Genomic DNA, 27,726 nt, shown 5'->3' on the forward strand with positions numbered 1-27,726 from the left:
TTTAGTCTTAGATGTTTGTTTATGAGGGACCCTGAGTCCCTTGAAAGCCCACAATGGAGGGGAAGAGGGCCTTAAGTTCAAGGGTCTGAGGGGCTGGAGTGGGAAAAGAAATGGAAATGGCTTGGTAGGGGTGGATGAAGAGATGACAGAGGTAGGGGTTTGGAGGGGGACATACCAAAGGATTCAAGAGAACAGGAAGGCAAAATCATAAAAAGGAGTAGACAGAGTTGGCAGAGCATGTCATCAGTAGGGTTCCAAAAAAAAGGCTTTGCATGACAGAGATATTCTCATGAGAGAAGCAGGATCCAATGGAGAGAAGAGAGTAGCCTCATACCCAGCTAGGAAAAAGGACTTCCAGACAGGGAATCAGGAAATAATCCCGATTCAGAACGAGGAGCCAGAAAAATGACTTTCCAGCCCAGGAGAAAGCTTTCACATGAAGCCTGGCTTCAGAGCACATACTCATACCTTGAGGATCAAAACCTGTCCTGACCAACTTCACGGGTGTTTGTCTGGAGCAATGGTTCGGGAGTCTGACTCACTACTGAATCTGCAATCAACCAGTCAGGAGTGAGGAGAAAGGCTTCAAAGGTACACATTTAGGGTCCTGAGTAAGAGACCCGGGGGCCCTGTGATGAATTTGATCTTAACCAAGTCACAGCACGGTAACTCTTAAAGAAAAAATGTTTCAATGATACTTGTTGCCCAGTAGGGGAGAATTTATTCATAGCTGTTGCCATAGGTATAGGAGTCACTGCAAGGAGGTCTTGCAATAGACGAGAAGCACTGGGCTCAACTCCCACTATGGCATGAGCAAGTGAGAACTGATAGCCAAGGAGCAGTGTGGAGCTGAATGGGTGGAAAATTACTAAGAGGAAACATGAGGGATACAGGGGATTCTGGCTAAACAACATAACAGGATTCTTGTTAAAGACAGAAGGTGAAGGATGAGAAACCTGATCAGATATTGAGGATGGTCAGATATCAAGGATGGGGGTTCTGGCTAAACTGACTTAGCAGGGTCTTTCTGCTAAAACTGGATTTTACCAAGAAGTACACAGATGGGCCTAGGGGAAGTTTCAGAAACCTGACTGAAGTGACTGAAATTTAGCCAAGCAAAAATCTCTTTCAGCTAGAATGCAGATTCCTAACGCTGACATATTATACCTTCAAATGTTGCTTTCTTTATTTGGCTAAAGCCACTCAATAACTTGTACTCTGGAACTATAATGGATAGCAATTTTACATGTGCTTATAAAATTATTTACAAAATTCTTCCCCTTTTCTCTGTTTTTTCTTGCCTCTGACCTCTCTTGCTTTCACTTTAAGATTATATTCTTTCTAGACTGTGGTAGTCAGGGCTCTGTTCACTGACTCAGCCATGAGTGAATCTGTTTGTCTTAGTGATGACGGAAGAAAAAGGCAAGAAAAGAGATGGATGGCCAGAAGAAACAAAGGTTATCTAAAAGGACATATTTCTATATAAGTTACAAACATGAACAGTGTCCTTTCAGATAACCTTTTCTCTAAATTTCTAAATATAAATTTAGATCAAATTGTCCCAGAACATTCTTATTTGTTTTTGAGAAATATTATGCAGCTCCTGATCCTCGCACCTCTGCCCAAATATTTGGACTCAGGATATGCTGGCACTAGTGCCAGCAACATGGGGGGAGGCTAAGGAAAGAAATAGTGGCAGGGGAGTTGGTGGAGGGGCACGGGCGGCAGGCTCTAGGGCATTTAGCACTAAGCTCTTATTTACAGTCGACTCTTGAACAATGGAAGGGTTTGGAGCCCTGATCTCCCATGCAGTCAAAAATCCATGCATATCTTTTTATTTTCAAAAACGTAACTACTAATAACCTATGGATGACTGGAAGCCTTAATAACATAGACAATTAACACATTTTAAAAAAATGTTGCATGTATTATATACTGTATTCTTATATAAGTAGGTTAGAGAAAAAATGTTATTAAGAAAAACATAAGGAAAAGAAAACATATTCACTATTTATGAAGTGGAAGTGGATCATCATAAAGGTCTTCATCCTCCTCATTTTCTTGAACAGGCTGAGGAGGAGGAGGAAGAGGAGAGGTTGGTCTTGCTGTCTCAGGGATGGCAGAGATGAAAGAGAATCTGCAGATAAGTGGACCCATGTAGTAAAAACCTGTGTTGTTCCAGGGCCAACTGTTTAGTCATTATGTGCTATTATTAAGTCTTTAGTAAGATTGTGTCAAAAGCTAAAGGAATTTAAGGGGGTGGGCCCAGATTTCTATGCTTAGCATGAGCTACCAGGAGATAAAGGCCTTCCCGGCTCTGCTATTCTCCAGAGGCCAGGATGCCCAGCAGTATTTTCAAAGGAGCATGGTGATCTCAAAAGCACAGACCAATGTGAAAATAGCATTGGAATAACTATCCTTCTTTCCCCTCCAAATATTGAGAGGAAGGAAATCTTGAAAGGTGAAGGCTAAATACTTTGTAAGAAAAGACTATGCAGCTGGTAGCTTTCTGTATTATGCACTTCCCCTTTGGATCACAGTCTAAAAATGTCCTTCTGATGTAGGTTTGCAAAACATCCAGACAAACTGAAAATGACTAAAAAAGCAAGATCAATCTTTGACCAACCAAGGAAAGCAAGAAACTGCAGCTGATAAAGATAGACCTAAATAGTCGTAAGGAAAAATCCCAATCAATTTATAAAGCTGGAAGATGCATCTTCTCTGCTGGTTAAGAAGTTAATTCATACGTGCCCCTTTCATTTCATTATTCATGCAACACAAATTAAATGGCTTAGCTGTTTCAATAGAGATTAATTACATTAGGCACAAAGCACATTTCCAGTTCAGGCCATGGTTTCTACTTCATTTAATTCATTATCCCGTGTGCAATCCAGTGGCATCCTGAAGATAAAAGCTAATTTCAATCACATATGTCTTTTTCAGCACTTTTTTCTCTTGCAGGTTTTTCTAAGAAAGTTGCTTGCTAGGATAAAACAAAAACAATATGCAGTTTGACCAAAGGGATTTGATCCTAATGGATTTCTCTTATTTTCTTTTTGTTTCACTGTCCTCTGATAGAGGTGAAACATGGAGGCATCGCCTGGCCTCATTGAGAAAGGTACTATTTCTAATCTGCAGGAAACAGCTGGAGGAGGAACAGAGTGATGGTCTGAAGAGCCTGGATTAGGGCTACCATCGATGTGGATAGAGGCCCACTGCTCCCAACCGCTTATGAGAGCAAGCCGCTGATGTTAACCAAGCTTTTAACTGTATGCAATCTGTTTACCTTGGCATACTCCTTGCAGGGTATTTTTCACCTGGCAAGAAGCAAAGTCTCATGCACGTGTCTGTATGCATGTTTTCCACAGATTTCTTCCAAATGGTGACTCTTAGAAGATTAGCTGCCAAGAACACTGAAATTTCTTTCTCTGATGCTGTGAGCAGAGGCTGATGTCACAGAGGAGTAGCCTCCAATATAGAACTGGAACATTTATATACACCCAAGTTCCTTATGAAAATGAAAATGCCGGATGTATGGAATGCTCTTACTGAAAAGCGACTGGGAAATTGTTCTCCTGAGCTCCAGGTTTAAGATACACAAAGGATTTGGTATGGGGTGAGGGTAACAGGAAAAACCTGTTCTGTGGGATTAAGCCTTGAGACATTTTCCAGGGACACAGGAATAAAGGGAATGGCATTCTGCAAACCCAGAGGACAGCAGAAGGACCCAGAGGAAGCCAAAATCATGGAAACTTTATTTGTATTTAGCTTTGTTAAAAGTAAATAAATAGGCTGGTGTGGTGGCTCATGCCTGTAATCCCAGCACTTTGGGAGGTTGAGGCAGGCGGATTACTTGAGGTTGAGAGTTTGAGACCAGCCTGCCCAACATGGTGAAACCCCATCTCTACTAAAAATACAAAAAATTAGCCAGGTGAAGTTGTAAGTGCCTGCATGCCTCCCAGCTACTCAGAAGCTGAGGCAGGAGAATTTCTTGAACCCAGGAGGCAGAGGTTTCAGTGAGCCGAGATCATGCCACTGCACTCTGGCCTGGGCTATAGAGTGAGATTTCATAAAAAAAAAAAAAAAAAGGCAAAAATTAGCCAACTGTGGAGGCACATGCCTATAATCCCAGCTATTCAAGAGGCCGAGGCAGGAGAATCACTTGAACCCGGGATGCAGAAGTTGCAGTGAGCCAAGATTGTGCCACTGCACTCCAGCCTGGGTGACAAGAGTGAGACTTCCCAAAAATAATAAATAAATAAATAAATAAATAAAGATAATTTATGTTATCTTCAAAATTTTTTTTGACCTTTGCCATTTAGTCCAAAAAATTCATCACATATTTTCATTTCCCTAGTTTGATTCAGTTTGTTTCTGATAAGTATATTTGGAAATAAAAGTATAAAGTTGCTATTACTTGGAGAATTATAATAAATTTTCCTAAAAGTCTATCCTTGCTATAGGGGCAGGAGTGTGTTTTCTTAACTGATTACCTGCTTTCCCACCAGCTTCTAAATTGTATACTATATATTCCTAAGGAAGGCTGCAAGAACAACCCCATTCCTCATACTACTTCGTTTATAAATCCAAAGACTTTTAGACTATTTGGATGCCTGGTCTTGGGGCTTTGAATCCTCTTTGTAACTTCTGCCAAAACATCACAAGAGAAAGGAAAAGATAATAAGAAACCATCTAAAGACAATCAAACCACCATTAATCCCCTACTCTTTCCACACACAATAAACATTAGCTGTAGCTCAATTAAACGCTACAGTTCACAGATGTTCACAATCATGATTGCCCTGCAATAGCATTCTTCTCATTAAGGTGTTTTGGAACCCTGCATATGCCGCCAATGCCTTCCCACCAGGGAACCGGGGAAGCGAGAAAAACACAGGTACCAGGCATGCCTGGAAAATGAAGTGGAAGACAGCTGCCCGCTCTTTCCAGAAAAGGTGGCTCAGCAGGATTTATCATCATGCTTTTTGCCAACACATCACCTCCTGCCCCCTCCTTGAGTCATTAACAGTAAAAATACAGGAGAGCTCGACAGAGGCAGAGACCAAAAATGTGTCCCTGGAGCCTGGAGCCATCTGGAAGAAACACAAGATTTCCCCGTGCCTGGGCGCTGCGGAACAGGAGCCAGCTTGGCTTTCACATGGAATGTGCTTTTCTGTCTCGTTTCTTCAGGTACCCCAGACACTTCAAGCTATGTTTCCTTTGGGGAAATTAGTTGCATAACAGGGATATGGAAGGCACTGGAGAGGAATTTTAAGTAGTTCATTTGTATATAAAGTGCCGGTAGCTAGTACCCTCTTCCTTGAAAAGTGAAGGGATGGCGAGCTTAGTGAGTGAGGTACTTAAATCTCAAGAGACCGGGTGTGTTCCACTTTCCTGCCAATCAGAACTGAGCCGGCGGTGTACCCAGCCTGGGTCCTCCGGTCTCCCGGAGCTAGAGTGCAGCAATTGTAGGCAGTCATAATGCCACCAAGGCAACACACACTGAGATTCTTTGCACTATGAACGTGGCTGTAGTTAGCATCTCATGACAGGTTTTTCTTTTAACCTGACTTTCAGGCTAACAAATAGCTCTGCCTCAGGAATCTCTGGCAAAAATGATCATTGGCCTCGCTGTGAAAACAGCTTTTCTTTTAAATAAGTAACATGGCCAGGCACAGCGGCGCACACCTGTAATTCCAGCACTGTAAGAGGATCTCTTGAGGCCAAGAGTGTGAGGCCAACCTGAACAACAGAATAAGACCCCTATCTCTATAAAAATAATCTTTTTTCATCTTAAAAGAATTTTTTAAAAAAGTAACAAGACCACTTCAAGACTAGAGACCTCAGCTCTAAAATATCCAGGGACATCCTGGCCAGGCCTGATCTGTGCTGAGAGGGATTGATTTCTTGGAATAAAATGATGCGGAAGCACAGAAGCAGGTCTGGAGCAGAAGCATTGAATCAGGTGTTCTCAATCCACTTAAAACCTGGTTTCTGATGAGCCCCGTCACCAACCTGTCTTCTGTGACTGACGGGTAAGACTCTCCTAAAGGAAACATTTAAAAAAAATAATGTGACAAGAATGGTTCAAGCCTAGTATCTTATCAGAGATTGTTACTAAGTGTAATGAGATGGAAACCTTCCAGATTCTATAAGACCAGATCTGAAAATCCAGTATTGCAACTAAATCTAGGCAAGAGAAAATGCCAGTGCTGAATTAATTTGTTGAAATCAGGGATTGCCCTGTGTTCAACAGAGAATATCAACCCAAGTATTTTTTTTTTTTTTGATGTTTAAGAACAAAAGGAATTTTCATGGTAGAAAAAATCTCAATCTGGTCGGAAGAGCTTTGCTTAACTTTTATCTAGGTAGTGTGGTAGTAGTATTGTTCTAATAATTATCCCAATTGCCTTGCAAATAACTGAGAGTTGGGGCAGATAAAAAAAGTTATAAGCATTGCTTTTAACTCTGTGTAGCATTTTCCAGCCACATTGGCAGTAAGCAAGCTCTGCTGTTAGTGTTTCTCGCTCCAAACTCTGTCCCACTTGCCGTGACGCTTGCACCTTCATCCCCAGGAAAAACACACCAACATAGGCATTCAAGCAGAGTCCCTTCTGGTATGGCTGATCCTTAAATATGCCTTCCTTTTTGTTTTCTTTTCCCTCTCTCTCTTCTTCACTTCAAAGCATGCCTCCGACGCTGTCCCATTCCGTCTAGGACTTGCGCAGGCGCACCTGTGGGGCTAAAGATCATGAGGACAATCACTCTGTGCTTTCTGATACTCGTCACAGAAGTAGAACTTGCTCCGTGCATAGGCTGGAGGGAAACAGTGCTGTGGGACTGTATCTCCGTAGGCCTCCAATCTCAGGGACTTTTTCAGAATGTCTGAGAGGTCAAAACTATTTCTGGGTAAAATACGCACCTAAAGTCCAAGACAGAGCAGTGGATTTTAATGTAACGGAGTAAGAAAAAAGTGGATTTTAATTCTTTCAGATTGCACTTCCTTTAACAACTGCCTGGTAACTTACTTTTAAGAAGCTACCCCTTGTCATGTTTTGGGGGTAGTATTAAAGAAGAATATTCAAAATTATCAGAAAATATTGCTAATATATTCCTCCTTTTTCTAACTTTATGTCAGTGTGAGGCAGAATTTTCTTCAACCAAAACAACATAACACAACAGGTTGAATGCAGAAACACACGGAAGCCTCCAGCTGTCTTCACTTACATAGACATTAGAGATTCGTACACATGAAAGACAATGCCACTTTCTCAACATTTTTGAAAAAGTTATTTTTTGATTAAAACATGTTATTTACGTTAACATGAATTTACTATTATGTTAAATAAGTAAACATGTAAATTTTTTTCAGCTTTAATTTCTAATACGGTAAATATTTCTTAATATAACTCATATAAACAAAACCTTTTTGGGATTCTCAGTAATTTTTAAGAGTGTAAAGAAGTCCTAAAACCAAAACATTTAAGACCCACAGTTTGAGAATGTCCCAGTTTGTAGGCAACACTGCAATTAGCTCTATTCCAAAGACCTTCAGTCTTGGCTCTACAATTTCCTAAAATTGCATGAAAAAATTATGTGATTGTATGATGGCACATTTTCTAGACAGAATTTCCCTAGTTCTGTTAAGCCTCAAAGGACTTAATGACCTATTCAGGTCAGGAACCACAGCTCTAACCAGAGAGCCGGGAGCTGCCCCTGCCCCTGCTTCCATGCAGCACAATAAACACACCCCTGGCACTCCTTAAGGGTAATTTTCAACCCTTGGTCATCTAGTTTCTGTCAAAATTCATCTGACATATGGTTACAAGGGTTTTGAGGAACAGAGAAGAAAAAGAATATGAAATTTTATAAATACTATGAAAAGAACAATATGAGGCCATTTTCACAAAAATAAAGACAGAGAATATGAAAAAAGAAGGAAAAATGTAACTTTTAAAGTCTAGAGAATTATGCTTTTCTTATCTTTAAAATTTCTTTAAAAACCTCTATGTTGCTTTTACTGTTAAAAGTGATGACATGAATGCTGGCATGACATTGTGATTCTTCTTCTGAGCCTTCTGGAAGCTTAGAATAACATTTAATGCTCATCTATAGCAGCTGTATTAGCCCACATACATCAGTTTCTCTCCTTCCCATCTTTCATTTTAATTTCTGTACTTTGTACATTTAATTTGTACATTCGATCATTGTAATTTGTATACTTTCAATGCAGGTCACCGTGGATTCTTTTTGAAACAAACTTTTCAGACAAATCTGATTGAATTAATTCTTCTTAATGTATTGATTCGTATGAAGGTGGCAGGAGGGACACTTAGAGCCCGTGACTACTTTGCATTGTCACAGCTTGCCTTCAAGGGCACCTCCTCGATCAAGCTGGAGGAGAGCCATTGGGAGGGCAACAAAAATGAGGGTCCAGTGTGAGCCTGTTTGTTTCTTAAGTGTCTTTCCCGTATGAATCCTGCTCCATTGTAACACTGGAATGATAATAGTCCTCAACGTCCTTGAAACTCTTGGGAAGTCAAATGCTTTGAAAGAATGCTCTTGGGTCTTTCATTTGAAAACTATTTATTGAGGGTACTGTCAGGTCTGGACTAAGTCTATCCAATTCAGCTAGGGTCAGAAATCCTTGATCCCTAATGGCCACTCCAGCTTTTGACCTGGCATGTGCCATCTGGCAAAGACCACCACGTATTCTCAAGGAAGCCTTGGAATAGAGCTTTCAAGGAGACCCAGTTCTGCAATGGCAGCTCAGCTCCAGTTAAGCTAAAAGCCTGGGTGATTCTAGTTGCTGTTTTCAACACAGTTCTTCCTGTTTGTTTTGGGAAATAAAACAATAGTTATAAATATTTACATTTGAAACCAAAACATTTTGACAATTGCAGCTGCTAAATGATTTATGAAACTTGTGAAATGAAATCGAGAAAGCTAGAAGACAAATAAGCTGCTGCTAAGAAGGGAGGTTCCGTTGGTTTTAATTTAGTAGATGATGCAGGTAATTATACAGTAATACTTCTTAAGGGAGTTTGGTTTAAAAATATGATACTTTTAATTGCCATTTGATCATTTGACAATTGCCATTTGACAATTTCACTGTCATTGACCTTCAGCTGACAAATTACCTACTTAGGAGAGATATATTTCAATTTAAACTGTGGAGGGGGTGGCGTACTCCATGTATCTGGGTCAAAAGCCAGGGCAATGGATAAAAACTCCAATCTAGGACTCAGAGAAGGAAATACCTCCATATGACTTAAGTTTTTTTTAAAATACACAAGCAATTTTCAAATAAATAAATATACGTGCTAATCAACAATAAAACACCTCTCTTTTTGTTACTGTTAACGCTTTGTGCAAATAGCTGGGAAGTGTCTATTGGCCTTGTAAACTGATAGTTACAAATTTAAATCTTCCTGGCGATTTTGTTCTTCACTGAGATGCAAGCATATCCTGTGTACTATGGAGTCAGAAGAACTGGATGTGAATCCCTCCTCTGACTCTTAGTAACTGAGTGGCTAGGGAAAGTGACTTTCTTTCTCTGAGTCTCAGTTTCATTTCCTGGAACATGGAAAACAGGGATACCTGCTGCATGGTAACCCTGTTAAGTATTTAATGAGATAATTCAAGGAAAGAAGCTGGCAGCCTAACAGAAGCTGGAGAAATAGTAGCTCTAATTGCTATAAGGGCAAGAGAGCTTTGAAATAATTGATTTGAACTCATATTTACTTAGAGTCCAGTAGACCCAGGGACTTCTGCAGAGCTAAGTGGGTGAGCTAATTGGTGAGATAAATGTTTTTCCACATAACCTTGCTTCCTGCCATCTCTGGGGCCACAGACTCATGCATAAATTTTCACATCCAGGTGGAAGGAAATCTAGCTGTGGGGTAGGGATAGATTTAAAGAAAAAAAAGAAAGAAACTGCTCAAAAAAGAGAAGAAAAGGACAAAGAGGGAAGAGGAAGGAATTCATACTTCTCTGACTAGCTCAGCAAGTACCCAAAGTGTTGAAGAAGAGGAATAGAGCTGAGCCTAAGCAGTATCTCAAGAGCAGGGGCAAGGAAGTGCAGCGACATTCAGAGAAGAATCAAGCTGGGAGCAGGGCTAGCAGAGGCCCATTGGCAAGCACAGGCCCTGTGTGCTCTGCATCCTGAGGGAGGGGACTGCCAGGATGGGCAGGAGCTGTGAAAGAGCAGACACTGTGTCAAGAGGGCCTGCAGCATTGTGTGTATGTGCTCGTGTACACACGTGCACTCACACGCATGCATGCATGTGCCTGTGTGTCTAGGTGTTGGGAGTGGAGCACAGGGTCACCGAAGATAAGAGCCTGCTGGTTCAGATCAGCGCAGTGCAGGTAGAGCCCCAGCATGACAATAATAGAGAAGTGACAGTGAAAGTTAAAAAAAATAATAACCTAATCCCAGCACTTTGGGAGGCCAAGGCAGGTGCGTCATCTAAGGTCAGGAGTTTGAGACCAGCCTGGGCAACATGGTGAAACCCCGTCTCTACTAAAAAGTACAAAAATTAGCTGGGCGTGGTGGCTTGAATACCTTGGATCCCAGTTCCTGGGGAGGCTGAGGCACTAGAATCGCTTGAACTGGGAAGACAGAGGTTGCAGTGAGCAGAGATCATGCCACTGCACTCCAGCCTGGGTGATAGAGTGAGACCCTGTTTCAAAATAATAATAATAACTGAGAATAACCAGAAGAAGAAGACCTGCTGCTGAAAAACCCCAGTCTAGGGGAATCAAGACTTTAGTAAAAACTCTGTGTCCCAGTTACCTGTGAAAAGACAGCACGCCGCTGCAGTGGAAAAAGTACATGCACAGGAATGATCAAATCCCTTATTTCTTCCTCAGGTCAGTGGCCCAGACAATGCTTTTGATGAACAGATGATGGGTGGCAATGCAAGGTGAACTATTACAAGGATCCTGTGTGCTGTCAAATGAATTAAGAGGAAGGAAAAATTCTTTTGGGCTGCTGAGGCCAAGACACGCTTCATTTCAAGCTTAGTCCTGAAGATGAGTGGGATTTAGATAAAAAATAAAGAACGGGAATGAGCATGAACAAAAACGTGATGGTGAAAGCATACTTGCTATTTTCAAAGGCCAGCAGCAGCGCTATCAGAGGCAGGCAAATAGGCCCAGAAAAGTAGGTTCCCAGACAAGGATATCTTTGAAATACAGGCTGGAGCACTTAATCCAAAGCCAGGAAAATACTCCAACGTTGGCTTCAGCTGTCCATCAAACTCTATTACATACAAGAACATTTCATAAATATATCATTTTTTCTCATTAGAATTCATTGTCTCTACTGATTTCAAAATCAGAAAATATTTATTGTTCAAAAAAAGAATAAAATAGATGTTAAAATCTATTTCTGTAAAAACTACTGCTACTGGTTTCGCCCTAAATGCCTGGCAGTGGGCAAAGAAAGACACTGTTAACATTTAGTAGCCACTGCGGTCACCTTGGCATAATCGAGTGAACGCAGACTTTAATGGCAGTTTAATTAGATTTACCACAGGGAAGATGTCACACAGGAGAGGCGATGCTTCTGTATTTAGAAACCTATATGATGACATGAATAAATAAAAAATGAGCAGAAAATGAAACATTGCAAAGATCACAGCAGTTATTTCTCTTCCCTTTCTCCTTACAGTTTAAATACATATGGTGCTGTTCTCCTGCAGTGCAAAAATCTAAGTGCCTTGATTGCTTATGGGGGTTGATGGTACATATGGAGAGGAGGGTTACGTGCCACGTTTTATATTTTATGAGCTGGCAGCATATCTCCAAGAAAGATTTTCAATTGATTCTACTTTTCGTTGAATGCAAAGAGCAGGCAGATTTATCCCCACTATGAGAAAAATGTAGAAGTTCCCCTCCAGAGGCTGGAGGTAGTAGATGGTCTCTATGCCTGAGGAAACCAATAATACATCCTAGAGACCACTTTCCCCTAACACTCCAGAGGCTGAAAACTCAACAGACCCAGGCATGTTTATTTTTAATCTGTTGCCCTATAAAGAGGCTAAAACCTTCTTTTAGAGAGGCAGGCATAAAAGAGGAGCATGTGGAAGGAATAATTTGTGAGTCATTTCTCACATAAGAAACATGGTTAGACATCCTGTAATCATTTCTACACCTGTTGTGGGTGCCAGAAAGAATCAACTTAGAGCATCCAAATGCTTTCTGTAGGACATCATTCCAGGACCCAATCCAGCAGGTGCAAAACTCTGATCAGTAGCTTCTGGCAAGTTGTGGACACCACCTGGGTATTTTGGAAGAAAATGCATGGATTCAGAAATGATGACTTAAGTATTCCACTTGGGATTCTTCCAGAAAAATTAGGCAGAACTGAAAACTGTCCACACATAAGGTAGACATTTTTAACAACTCCTTGAAGAACTTTTAACTGTGGACAGTTCTCATCCTATCTATGTGCTGATAAAATGAAATTTTGCAGCATTTTAAAGAGCTCAGTGAGCCTAATGGCAGGCCTTAAGTGAAATGCCAAGGCTGTGCCTCCCTAAGTGAGGTCTGTGTACCACCTGCATGAAAGTCCAGCATGGAGAAGGTTGTTGACAATGCAATTTCATAAGTTTCGTCTCAAGTTTGAACATGAATCTCCTGAGAATGGGAAAAACTCGAGAATCTCCTTTTCAGCAATGTCCACCACCCCTAACTGTATCTTCCAGAGGAGTTTTACATATATAGAGTCAGAGAAGCACTCCAAGAGAAATCTGGAAAGTTAAGCTTTAAGAAAGGAAATGATAGCAAAGTAGGTTACTTCTCTAGATTTCACAGTAACCTTTTCCTGTAAGAATGGAAGCCATCCGTTTTAATGATTGCTTTTACTGAATTGATTGGATGTGGCAGGGCAGAACAAGTAGGCCTTGGATGGCTGATTTGTTGCCAACATTTTTAAGAACATACCATGCATTGGGCATTGCTCTAAATTCTTTCCATTTATGATCTCATTAAATTCTTATGGCAACTTTGTCAGGAAAGTAGGTGCTTTTATTGTTCCCCAATGTACACCTAGAAAATGAGATTTCCTAAGTCAGATCCTGCCCAATGAAAATGACGTCAGAGGGAAGACAAATCAGAGAGATCAGAGAGATCAGAGAGAAAGGGAAAGAGGAATGCACCTTCCAAAGCAACACATCTGGCTACTTTCCCTCTGAGTAGAGAGATAAACAATATGCGCTTTAAAAAAGCCAGATAAAATAGGAATCAGAGAGACTTTTAAGTCCTAGAAACAGAGATATCAACTCCCATGTCTGTTTTACATTAATTTTTATGTATTTAGGAATGTGAGTTACTGTAAGGTGGTCAAGCTCCTTTAGTTACTCGTTTCTATGTATAGAATAAAACACTGAAGCTTTCTCATTAAATACATGACACCACTCTCCATGGATTTATTAAAAAGACCCCCAGAGAAGAGAGTTATAAAATCTGATCAAGTCAGCAGTTCCAGCTGTGAAATTGATATCCATTATTTTCTATTGACTGCTGTGCAGAACTTCAATTTCTGTAGCACAAACAGAATTCCCATTTCTTTTGCAAGGAGACTGCCATGGGGTATAGCTAAAAATAAGCTTCATCAGCAAAATCATTTCATAAATTCCCAGAGACTTTCAGGAAAGCTTCTGAGAGAACGGTTTCCTATGAAAGTGTTTCTTCACCATAAATCATTTTTATATTTCAAGTCATTACATTTGTTCTACATGATTATTTTCTCTTTGTAACATATAACATAGGGTACAGCCTCCAGAAGATGGGATGAATAGCTAAGAGCAAAAAGGCATGTCAGAAGATATCCAAGTCTCCATTTTTCCTTCTGTCTTTCATAGAGTCCTAAAAGTTCTCTGCCCAAAACACGGTAATCCAAATATATCATGCTTCACAATTATTTTTTCATGATTCCAAAACATAGTTTCATGTTTTATCTTGGGAGGGAAAGAATTAAGCATTACCCTTATAAGATTTGTAAATTTCTTACTGAGTTGCAGGAAAAAAGCAAACAGGTGTTTTTAAGTACTAGGAAAAAAAAACGTAGTAAGATGTGTTAGTCTGTTCTCACACTGCTGATAAAGACATACCTGAGACTGGGTAATTTATAAAAGAAAAAAGTTTAGTTGACTCAGAGTTCTACATGGCTGGGAAGACCTCACAATCATGGCTGAAGGTGAATGAGGACAAAGCCACATCTTACATGGTGGCAGGTTAAGAGGGCATGTGCAGGGGAATTCTCTGTATAAAACCATCAGATCTCATGAAACTTAATCACTATCATGAGAACAGCACAGGAAAGACCCACCCCCCATGATTCAATTACCTCCCATTGGGTCCTCCCATGGCACATGGAAATTATGGGAACTACAGTTCAAGATGAGATTTGGCTGGGATGAAGTCTGACCATCTCATAAGAGTTACCTTTTCCCATGTTGATCCATTTCCAAAGACAGTCTCTATGGTACAAACAAAAAGCTTGAAGCTCCACAGAGGTAACAAAAGATGTGTGACCTCCTCTTTATCACCAAGATTAGCTAACCCCAGCTATGACCTACAACCCTACAAGTCCTGATATTTGCATTTCTGATGATTTTCTCAGGAAGACTGGAAGGCACTAGGGCTTTCCATTCAAATTCTTTTTGCTTTTGTTTTTCTTCTGCAGCTATTTGCATACTGTAATTTTAGTCTCCTTGGCGGGTGTTAGTGAAAATACTTCTTTCAACTTTTTTTTGGTGGGAGGGGGGAATAGTGTGAAGCTAGCGCAGAGCAGGATTTAAGTAAAGATATTTTTCAAGGCTTTTGAATTCAAGCCTTTTGATACTGATCCTGCTCATAATTGCTATTTCTCCTGGAGCAGACACTATTCCATGGTGATTCGTTTCCTTAGCTAAATATCCCCAGCGGCATGACCCTTTGGGAGTGAAGATGGTTGCTGCAAAGCAGAAGTGATGAGCTCTCAGTCCTGTTAATATATTATGTTTGTTTGTTTGTTTGTTTTCCTTAAAAGTGTTGGAAGTATTCAGGGAGAGCCCACTGGCCTCCAGTGATGAAATTCATAAAGACTTGCCCCCAAGGTAAAAGGGAAATGGCAATATTTGTCCATGTTTTTGACACTTTCTTGATTTCTGTTCTCTTTCTTTTTCAGCCTCTTGAATGCTCAGTCAATGTCTCTTTTCTTCGAGATCTGGGACTTTATCTACTCATCCCAATAGAGTCCTATACATAACATCCTCTGTCACCCAACACCTGCTGTATCCCCCATTCCACATTCCCTGCTGACTCTCTTCACACTGTAACCTCTCCTGCCACATAACCTCAACCATACCCCTTTCTGTCCTTCCCCTCCCACATTCCCCATCCAATGTACCCGCACCCACACACGCATACACCCATATCTGTTCCACTGTACCACACACAGTTTGATAAAGCTCTTATTACACTACCTGGTTCACTACAGGCCCTGCATACATGTCACTAATTTCTTTCCTTTCTCTTTCCCTCTTTTCACTTCTCCAGGAGTCCTTAGATCCTAAAAGAGGATTCTTGAGAAAGGTAATGGCTAATAAAATACAAAAGAAAGTTACCAAAAGATTACATTTCAGCCATAGGGTATATGCATGTGGGTGGTGCCAGGGGTGTGGGTAGAGAAGGGTCTTTTAAAGCCACATATTTGTGACTTTAAGAAATAGGACTTTTGGGTTGATGCGGTGGCTCACGACTGTAATCCCAGGACTTTTGGAGGCTGAGGCTGGCAGATCAACATGACAAAACCCCATCTCTACTAAAAATACCAAAATTCGCTGGGTGCAGCACGCCTGGGGTCCCAGCTACTTGGGAGGCTGAGGCAGGAGAATCACTTGAACCCCAGAGTCAGAGGTTGTGGTGAGCTGAAATCACACCATTGCACTCCAGCCTGGGCGACAGAGCAAAACTCTCTCTCAGCAGCAACAACAAAATGGGCTTTTGCCCTTATGTTACTGGAGCATGAAAAATTATGAACTGTTTTTATTTTGCTCTATTATAACAGACAACTCAAGCATCTTTAGGGTCTGACACAGCATCACCTGGAATGCCCATTTATGTCCCCAGTGGGGAGCCCGTCTCTCTTCTGAGCTGCTCCTTGCTGGGAGGGGGCTAGCAGAAGGGTAATTTTACATAGGTCACGTGTTTTCCATTTATCTTACACTTTGCACAGTGGTCCCCAGGAAGTATTTTATATGTATTTCTATATAATTTTCTTTCCTGCTAGGCCTCCAGCTTTTCAGCAAAAGAGCTGCTCTTAAGGTGTGATAAGAGGTATAAACGATCCTCTTGGCTCTAAGTAAAACAAAGCAGTGTGATTACCCACTTCACTTAACCGCTCTTACAGGATTTCCGAGGCTCTTATGAAGAAGACAAAGAGAGGACAGAGGCAGGAGGATGCTTTTCTCTGCTCAGACATTAGCTTTAGTCCAAAGAAAGCATGCAAGACTCAGCCACTGCAACCTGCCTTACATAATTCCCTTCTCTTACGTGAGACTCCTAAAAGGGAGCAAAGATACTCAAGTTGGTTAAATTTTAAGTACGATTCTATAGGAGTAGGAGAAAACAGCAAGGACAATGCATCATTTATGGTTCCCAGACTTTCCTTGTTCCTCCTGATGCTGGCCTCTTGTTCCTGTTTTTTTCTTAATTATCTGGATTAGCTTGGATTTCAATTGCCTGAACATAAGGGTATATGCTAACCACAGTCGCTCAAACAAATTGGGATGAATTTTTCTCTCGTAACAAAAATTCCTAAAGCAGGGGGTTGATCATTTTGGTTTACCTAACCAGTGACTCTATTAGGGACCAGTGCTCAAACTCTCCTTTGATTTCTGATTTTGTCTTTTGAAAATTGCCTTTTGCCATTGTGTTCTTCCCTTCATGAATAATAGATGTCTGTTTACTCTTCAAACAATGCCTCCACATTCAAGGTAGGGAGAAGAGAAGGTGCCATATTCAGACACCTTTGACATTTTTAAATTAGAAAAGCCAAAACCAATTCTAAGCATTTTGTTTGTTTCATTAGTCAGAACAGTGTTGCATGCTCACCTCTCACTGCAGAATGTGCTGGAGGCGTCATGTGTCGGTTTTCTCATCCTTTATTACGGAGGTTGACAAAGGAGTGACAGCCACCAGAGTACACAGACTTATGATCTAATTTTGTGACTCTGATCCTCAATCCCGATTTCAGTTTCTCATTTCAGACAACTCATAGAAGTTTTGCCCAGTGCCTCAGCATTCTTAGTTCTGAAATGTACTCAGATTCCACCAAACTCTATAGTAGCATATCTTCATGGGGACCTAAACTCTTCTAATATGCCATGCCATTTGTGTTAAAACAAGTGGTTCTAAATTAAAAGCTTGTACTGGTGAGGGCATCAAAAATCAAGGTCATCTCTTATAATGGGGGCATCATACATAAAAGTTGGTGGATTCATTTCAGTGAGTGTTATATTTCTTCCACCTACAAATATTTAATTATTCATGAACAGGCTACAAGTAAAATGACAAATAAGTCATCATTTGTCCAAAAATTGATGAATTGAAGTTGCTACCTGGTCCTGTCCACAGCTGAATTCTGCCTCCTGCTGTCAGTCACCTCCTGGGTGCTTTTCTGATTATGTTTATCTCTGACTGTTCCTTAAGCATCACCACTACCATCTAAGATGAAGGGATTGCTCCCCTACACCTTTGGTTTTGTATGTCCACCCAGGGCAAGAGCCGATTCCTTTCAGAAGTAAGTTCTTAACAATTATTTGCAGATAACTGTTCAATTTTGCAGCATTTTGCTGTTCTCTAATAAGCCCACAGTATGCTTCTATCAGCCAGCATTTTCAGTCTCAAGCTATTTAGGAGACATTTTATGGCAAAGCCATTATTACAAAGAAGCAGAACACAAGTGAAATTTATGCTTCTTTTTCAAGGTGGCTCAAAGGTGATTTCCCTTAAATGTATTATCCACTGCTTATCTAAAATTAATCATAACTCAAGGTCACAGATGAAACAGGCTGTGTTTCCATAGCCCTAAATCTGCTAACAGCCCAAACCAGTAAGCTTTATACTTTAATTGTAGAACTCTCATAAACTCGTTGTGGCTTTCATGTAATAAATCAGTCCCCAAATAGTTTGTGGAAGCCAGATACTGATAACGTGCTAGGACAGCCTGTCTCGACCAGGGTCCTGAGGCATCACTGGATATTATGAATTAACTTCTCCTCTATTCTTTCCAATGGTACTAGATGTGTACCGTCCTTGGCAGATTTGACTAAATAATCATAAATATTATTTTTTTATTTTCTCTTGTTCAGACAAAAAGTCACTGTTGGGAAAGTCTATCTGGTAGTTAGTTTCAGGCCAGCCTACAGCCCTGTGATTTGAGGCACATCATTTAACTGGAAGCCTTGGGCTCCTGTCTGAAAAATGGAGTAGATTGCTTTAGATTAATTCTAAGATGCCTTCTGTAGCTACGATAAAAAATTTGCTCTACATAAATTTATTCTAGAAAAGCTTAGGATCTTAGAGAAATAAATTCAATACTGTGTTCAGTCACATGTCCTTTTTGCATCCCACCAAAAAAAAAAAAAAAAAAAAAAGAAGAAGAAGAAAGTAGAGTAGAAATTTAAGAAAAATATTTTCTGTGTAACTATTCTTTTTCTACTCTACCTTCATCATAGCCTCTACCTTGCCCCACATTGTTGCTTGGAGATTATAAATGCTGAAAGTACTGAATCCTTCATTCAGTTAAATACTTTGTGCTCTATAAGATGTCAAAGGGTTAAGCTCTTTGATGCTGGCTAGGTTGAGATAAAATTCAGGCCTGCTCCTCTATCTCCACTGCTTACCTGTTTCTCTCCTCAGGCTATCTCTCACTCTAGTTGTCCAAATATGGAGAAAATAGAGCTGTCAGTCTCCCAAGACACCTCCTAATGTGCAAATAGATGCCTGGAGACATGAGCAGTGTCAGAAGCTACAGGAACTGCCAAATCTTTCTCTTTAAACAAAGCTATTACATTAAACCCCACAACTGAAATAAAAAGGAAATAAACAGGAAAGGAAGCAGCATCTGATGTAGAAATCATATCTTGTGATCAATTATCTGAGTATTGCCTCCTTGTTTCATATATTTCCCTCATATTTTCAAAGTAAACAGAAATTGGTTAATAAAATGTGAAAATAGTGAGAAACATGATTATAAGCAATTTTTCTGTTGATTCCTGTGCCATTCTGAATTAGTCCTTGCTGTTCGGGTAAGTGCAGATACATGAGAAGGAAGGAAGGAGGCTTGAGATGAATCAGGTGGATCTAGGAGCCAACATCACAACCTGATCTCCTGCATTGCTAGTGGGAAGAAGTGTGTATGACGCTGAGGGTGGTAGGGAGATCTCAAATGCCCACAGATTGTCATTCTCCATTTTATAGATAAACTCCTAGGAATGTTGTAGGAAGGTGGAAAATCTGTTTTGAGAAGGATTATAAAGCTAAATGTGAGCTCTGTGGGAAAATGCTATGGTTGGTTACTGATATCTGCTATGGCTCTGGTTAAGATGGGAATGCCATGGTTATTTCCTGGTCTTGTAGACTTTCTCATTGGCTGCCCTGAAATAAATCTGACAGCCAACAAAGCAGAAGTAATCAAATTCTGATAATGCGCAATCTTCCTTATATACAACTAATTCAGATTTACATCCTGAATCCTAACAATTATTCAAAATACCACTACAATGTTTGAGTATACTCCAAAAGTTCATATACCTTTAGTCACAGTGGTTGTGTCACGGAACCAAACTGCATCCATTTGCCTGCATAATGGAAAAGCAAACACTGTAGCAGTGGGTTTTTGCAGTGGGAAAGGTTTCCTGTGAGTCGGCTCACAAGGAAACAGGAAGAAATGCTCAAATCTGTTTCCCAAGCTGGGGTTAGGTTGCGTTTTATAAGCCTAGGTAATGAGATGTGATCTGATTGACTCTTGCAATGAGGTGATGCTAGGAGTCATTACCTGACTGGATCCTGCCATGGGATGACACCAGGGCTCAATCTGATTGGATCTTGGATCGTGTCATGTTCTCTGCTTCTTTATTCAGCATACATTTCTTGGCTCAAGAACTTAAGCTCTATACATGGTTGCATCCTTGGTTCATTGGGGCATGCTCAGCTTATGTGCTTTTCAACCTCGGAGTCCATGGTAACTGAAAAGCAACTCACAACTCTATTACATAACAGTTGAAGCCTCATTCTCCTTGTTTGAAATGAGGCTAGCAGTATCTTTTTCAATGAATTGTTGTGAAGCTAAATTATATTGTATTTGTGTATTAGTCAGGTTTTGTTGAAATAATGCTGTATAACAAGCATCTCTCAAACATTTGTCTTCTGCTCACATTCTGCAGGTGGACTCTGGCTCAACAAAGCTGAGTTGGCTTTGGTTCAGAACTGTTCCATGTGTCCAATCCAATTTTTCGAGATTTAGGATGAAGGAGCAGCAATTATCTGGAATCTGTTCATCTCAGGATGACAGGAGGGCAAGAAGGGCAAGGAGAAATAGGTAATGTCTTTCAAAACCTTCACTCAAACTTTTACACATTATATTGATTAAAGCTGGTCACATGGCCAAGACTAAAGTCAATGTGGGGAGGCATACATTTCCCAGTGTCCCCTGGGAAACCATGGCAAGCCTGGAGAGAGAATGAAGCCTTATGAACAAATACATATTCTGTTACGGTATGTAAAACATGTTACACAGTGCTGAACATACTTGCCTTACGTACTTCCTATCATTGCTGTTATCAACATTCTTTATTTTATTTTATTTTATTTTATTTTATTTTTTTAAAGACTGGGTTTCACCATGTTGGTCAGGCTGGTCTTGAACTCCTTACCTCAGGTGATCCACCTGCCTTGGCCTCCAAAGTACTTGGATTACAGGCGTGAGCCACTACACCTGGCCTGTTACCAACATTCTATCCTCTGTCCTTTGTTTCTTTACCAATTGCTTTGCTCAACTTTAATAACAATTATATCACTATTGTAAAACAAGTGTGGACCATAATAGAGAACCAAATATGAACATTGGCTTGGGTGTTTTTTCCAAGTCAGTGAAGGATCCTTGGAAGTGAGGTTTTCCTTCCTTTATCACAGGCATCTTATACAGTGTCCTTCTCAGCATTTCTTCTGTTAAGCTTTCTTTGATCATGAAGGTTGAAAAATATCTCTTTTCTCTTGCTTTACATCAGTATCTTTCAACAGAAATATAATATTGGCCATCTGTGTGCTATAATGTTTTCTAGTAGACATATTTAATAAGTCTTCAAAAATGTTCAACAAAATTACCTAAAATATTTTCAATGTGAAATCAATGTAAATAGTTATTTGTTATTGATATAATTAACATTGTTTTCTTCTATAATACGTAATCAAAACCCAATGTCATAGTAATTTACCCATAATTCAGCCAGGTGCAGTGTCTCATGCCTGTAATCCCAGCACTTTGGGAGGCAGAGGCGGGTGGATTATCTGAGGTCGGGAGTTCAAGACCATCCTGGCCAATATGGTGAAACCCCATCTCTACTGAAAATACAAAATACAGGGCACAGTGGTGTGTGCCTATAGTCCCAGCTACTTGAGAGGTTGAGGCAGGAGAATCACCTGAACCCAGGAGGCAGGTGTTGCAGTGAGCCGAGATCACGCCACTGAACTCCAGCTTGGGCAACAGAATGAGACATCAACTCAAAAAATAAAATTAAAAATAAGTAACCCATAATTCAAATGCTCAGCAGCCACATCAGGCTACTGGCTACATACTGGAGAAAGGGAACTATACATTGTACCCCTGCTCAGTCATTGTTTATTTTGTGTCTTTCTTCTTTCTATTAGAGTGAATGCATTTGTTATACGTTTTTCTCTCCCACACTACCTCTGATGTTTGCTTGGATGTTTATTCCACTCTATATTTAACCAGAAAGTTTTTTAAAAAGTAAGCAAACAGACACTATTTAAAGTAAGCATTAAACAAAACACTGAAGTACAAATTAAATAATGTATAGACTAAACCTCAAGTCTTCCCTACAGATGTACAATTCGACCTTGGGTTTCTTCAGATCATCCTAGAAAGGATTTAGAGAATAGAGCATCTTAGAATGTAACACATGCTCAAATGATTTTTAAAGTCATTAATTTGACCAACTTATGAAGCCAAAAGGTCTTTCTATCACAAGGTAGCTAAAGTTTATTGAATCAATTCAGCACAACTTATTTTTTATAGAGACTACTTAACTGAAATGACTAAAAGGATGTTATGTGCCTATAAATAAATCCATAAGAAGCAACAGTGCATGGAAGATAGCAAGTTGTGGGAAGAACCAGTGCAGTTATCAAGTGAGGTTGTATAGAATATAAGTAGGGCATCTCATGACCTATAGGATAGGATGTGTTAGGTGTCAATGACAAATGGTTGTCTACAGCCATGTAAGTTACCGATGGTAATGATCCTAAGGTCTTTCTTCCTATACTAAACTACCTATAAATGTTTTGTGAAGGGTCGGTTAATTGTGCATGAGCGAGAAATCTGCTACAAATTTATCTCGTATGTGAGACATCATAATTTAATATGAGACAGTTGGGGATAATGTTAAGATTTTTAAAACACACACACACACACACACACATTATCAATCTGCTCACAAACCAAAAGAATATCCCAATCTTATGTCAGTCTCAGGATCTGTGTCAGCATAAAATGTGGACACACAGCTTCCTGGAGATGCACAAGTCCTTCCTAGTGGAGAGGTCTTGGTAGAGCACACCAGCTTTGTTCGGGCACCAGGAGCTTCCAGACTGGTTCTTCCATTTACCAGCCGTAGATCCCTGAACATTCAAGTTAAGCTAAGTCTGAGGGTTTCTTTGTTTATTGTTTAAATTCCTAAAATTGTTATAATAATAGTAAGTCCCTCTTAGGCATGGCTAGGCATTTCATCTATGTTAACTATTGTCGTTAATGATTTTAGGAATAAGAAAATGACTTTGGCTACTTCTGAAAAGTCAGCAAAATCTCCTTATTTGTACTTAGAAGAAAGAATAAAATACATACTGAAGTGGAAGACTGGACAATATGCCTGAACAAATCATATAGTTTTGTTCATGCCTTATTTTGCCTTGACTGCCAAAACATCTTCTTAAACTGAGATCCATGAAGATATAAGGGTCTAATAGGTACATTTAAATTATCTTTTAACAAATTTTGAAACTAAGCATTATATCTTACCTTCCATCAAAAAGATGGAATAAAAAATTTAAAAATTGAAAGACACAGAATAAACAGATGACATTTATAGTCATTCCACGTTGGTGTTTATCTCAGTGCCTCATCTATGGTATTGACTTATGACTTTTTTTTTTTTTTTTTTAGACTGAGTCTCACTGTTTCTCTGAGGCTGAAGTGCAGTGGTGTTCTGTCTCCAAGGGTGAAGTGCAGTGGTGCAATCTTGGCTCACTGCAACCTCTGCTTCCTGGGTTCAAGTGATTCTTGGGCCTCAACCTCTCGAGTAGCTGGGATACAGGCATGCACCGCCACACCTGGCTGATTTTTCGTATTTTTAGTAGAGAGGGGGTTTTGCCGTGTTGGCCAGGCTGGTCTTGAACACCTGAACTCAGGTGATCTGCCCACCTCAGCATCCCAAAGTTCTGGGATTATAGGTATGAGCCACCGTGCCCGGTTGATTTTTATATCTCAGCGTTGCTTCTTAATTATGCCGGAGTCACTATTTTGTTGAAATCTATAAGCTATGTGAAAGACACAGATAATTATATCATATACATCCGAAATGAGAACAGACCAAGAAAGTTTGTCCTATAAAGTAATTAACTGCATTGTCCTTTATGAATTCAATTAACAATTTATTTCTCAACATACACAGTCTAGTTGATTTTTCTATTTGTAGCCTGATTTTTTTTCTCAGACTGCTGTGTAGTAAAGGATAATTAGAGACATTTACACTTATCTTGCCAGCAGGAACATTGCTTTTGCTACTAAGTAAATAGTCCAATCCAGTATGATTTACATTTGCATAATATCCTGTTGCAATATTAAAAAACACTTTGCTGAAAAACAGAGGAAGGTATTGAAATGAGGGTTTATGGAAGGAAAAGTGAGGTTATGAATAACCACTGCCACAAAAAAAAAAGTTAGCTTATTTTATCAGTTTGCTCCAACTAAATTAAGCCTATTTTTTTTTCCTTAGAAATGGTTAACACATAATGGAGGTAACTCTGTCAAATATGTGCTGTGTGGCATTATTTAGACGCCCAGCTGGCTTCTTAAATCAGTGTTCTACTTTTTATCTGGTTGAGTGTAATGCCAAGGAGAAACAGCATTTTAAAATTCAATTTTGCCTTCTCAACCTCCTGTGAATCAAGAGTCAACCAAAACAAATCTTAAAAAGCTATTTTTACAAAGGAAGGATACATTTCCACAGGAAAATAAAATAAAATTTGTAATCATTGTTAATTCAAATTATAAATTTTAAATATCTCTGTGCCCAACTTAAAATCATGTTAATGAGATTTATGATTTAATTATACTCATTTGACTAATTCCGACCGACATCAGCCTTACAACTTGAAAAGTATAATTTCAAGTCAGACTATTTTGTTCTCATTTTAAGCATTCAAATGAACTTTGAGAAGCTGTAAGGTGACCAACCATCCAAGTTTTCCCAGGACTGAGAGGCTACATTCTTGAGAGGCAAGACATTTTTTTTTTCTTTTCTGTCACCCAGGCTGGAATGCAATGGCACAATCTCGGCTTACCACAACCTCTGCCTCCTGGGTTTAAGCAATCTCATGCTTCAGCCTCCCAAATAGCTGGGACTACAGGTACCTGCCACAACGCCTGTCTAATTTTTGTATTATTAGTAGAGGTGGGGTTTTGTCATGTTGGCCAAGCTAGTCTCAAACTCCTGGTCTCAAGTGACCTGCCTGTGTCAGCCTCCCAAAGTTCTGGGATTACAGACATGAGCCACAGTGCCCAAGAGGCAAGAGTTTCAATGCTGAAACAATGGCAGACTGGGGTGACTGTGACATCATAACATGACATTCAAAGAAAGATCTTAGGAGAGCTCAGTATTTAAAATAAAAGTATTCTGCAAAGTGAGGAAAGCCTGAGTAATTAATTATGCAGTTATGTAGTTATATTTTATTAAATACCTTCTGTGAATCAGTTATTGGGCTGAGCATCAGAGCCAAAGACACAGTTTTTGTCCCAGGTAGACATGTAAGAAGACAGAGAAATAAACAAATAGAGAATTCATAATTGAGATATGCTCAAGGGGTTGTGGGACACAAAGGCATATACTGAAAATGTAACTGGTATATTTCCCATATCTGTTTCCTAAGTTTGAATTTTGACATTTATACCTGTTAAAGTTTTATACATCTTAAATATATACAACTAAATATAAGTAAACTAAAATTTCAGCACTTAAAAGTTTTGCTTTTGTAGATAATAAACTCATTCACTAAGTCATGTATGAAATATAAATAGTTCCTGAAGTAAATCAGTTTTAGGGTCAGTACATAATTGATTATATTTCATAAGCAACTTATTGATAAAAAGGTCAATTCACAGAGCAGACATACTAATTCTATGTGGTTCCAACCTAACAAAAGAGCTTAAAAATATATGAAAAAAAAAAAATGTTGGATATAGCTAACGCCATGCTTTGAGGGAAACTTAAAGCTTTACATGTTTGTACCAGAAAGGAAGGAAGCTTTCAAATCAACTATTAAAGCACCTAGCATGAGAAACTGGAAGGTGGGACAGGAGAAAGGTTTAAGAACTAAGCAAGGAGAAGAAAATGAGAAGGATAATGGCAGAAATCAATAAAATTGAGAAAGAAAAACAATAAGAGGGAACCAAAGAAACCAAAAGTTGGGCTTTGAACATTCAGGTATACAGATCAAAAATAACAACTGGAGAAGCTTTCTGGTTGCTCGTATAACATAAGAGAAGCTTGGAAATTGTCACTGTACAATAAGTAAAAAGCTGAACACGCTGGGAAAACAACTTTTTTTTAGATCTGTAAGAGAAGTGATATCACGAAGTAAACTGCTGTTCTCAAAATGAGAGAGACAGGTGAATACAGAGAATTATGACTTGCTAGGGCAGAAGCTCACAAGCAGAACACTCCATGAGAACCAGTGCCAGGGTAGGAAAACCTGAACTGTAACTGATGAACTGCTAGAGGCTCACTGTGGACAACTCTGAGAATTGAAAACTCCAGGGAGGCTCAGTGTCTCAGGCAGTTTTGCATTGCTATAAAGGAATACCTGAGACTGGGTAATTTACAAAGACAAAAGGTTAAATTGGTTCGCGGTTCTGCAGGTCCTACAAGAGGTGTGATGCTGCTTCTGGTGAGAGTCTTGACGAAGCTTACAATCGTGGTGGAATGCAAAAGGGGAGTCAGCATGTCACTTGGCAGGTGAGAGAGGAGCAAAAGAGAGAAGGGGAAGGTCCCAGGCTCTTTAAAATAATTAGCTCTCAAATGGACCCATTACCATGGGGAGAGCACCAAGCCATTCATGAGGAATCTGCCCCTGTGACCCAGACACCTCCCACCAGGCCCCACTTCCAACATTAGAGGTCACATTTCAACACGAGATTTTCAAGAACAAGCATTCAAACCATATCACTCAGTCATATGGGAGCTTCCACACTCTTGTGAGTTTTACCTTTAGGAGTTCAGCCTGTTAGCTAATAAAAAGTATAGAAAAATTCCCTTATGCTTCCTTCATGCAGAGGGGACAAGAAACCATTTTGAAATAGCCCAGAGAATTATAATCTTCTTAGCAAAATCTGATGTCAGGAGAAACTGTCTTACCAGAGCCTCAGCCACTGGGATTTTATCAAAGCCTGACTGAGCTGGAGGAAGGAAGAGGCCAAGTCCAGAGATCCTGTTCTTCCAGCCATCCTGTTCCCCCTAAGGCAATGAGGTGGGAAGGGCATGCAGAAGCACGTGGAGTTCACAGTCCAGAGACCGAGGCTCATTATAAGACTGAGACCCAATTTAGGACTACAGGTTGCTTCCCCTCCTACACACTGTACCACCACATTACTAAAGGCCTAGCTACAGAAGTTCCTGTTATTTAGTGCTCTCGAGAAATAGTTAAGCAGCATACTAAAAGGCAAATAACCCAGTTAGAAGAGGCAAAACAAGCATCAAAAGCAGACTCTGAGTTTTAGGACATTTCCATAGAAACCTCCAAAAGTGAAAAGAGAACAAAGACTGAAAGAAATAGGACAGAGTATCCAAGAACTGTGGGGTAACTAATCTATGTACAGGTATATCAGAGAGAAATTATCAGAAGAAATGTTCAGACAATCATGATGGAGATGTTCCCCAAATTAATCTGAATAGCCAAACCACATATTGAGAAACTCAGAAAACAAAAACAGGGTAAATTCCCCCCTGAAATCACAAAACAGAAATCCCCACACCCTAGGCATATCATATTTAAACCACAGAAAATGAAAGATAAAGAAAAAATTATGAAAGAAGCCAGAGAAAAGAAACTCCTAACCTGTACTAGAGCAAAGACAATAATTACATTTAGTTTCTCAAAATCCACACAAACAAGAAGAGAGTGGAAGGAAATATTTAAAGTGTTGAAAGAAAAAAAACCCAC

This window comes from Sapajus apella, unplaced genomic scaffold (assembly GCF_009761245.1).
Source record: "Sapajus apella isolate SASKATOON/1434 unplaced genomic scaffold, GSC_monkey_1.0 scaffold21, whole genome shotgun sequence".
Taxonomy (NCBI): domain Eukaryota; kingdom Metazoa; phylum Chordata; class Mammalia; order Primates; family Cebidae; genus Sapajus; species Sapajus apella.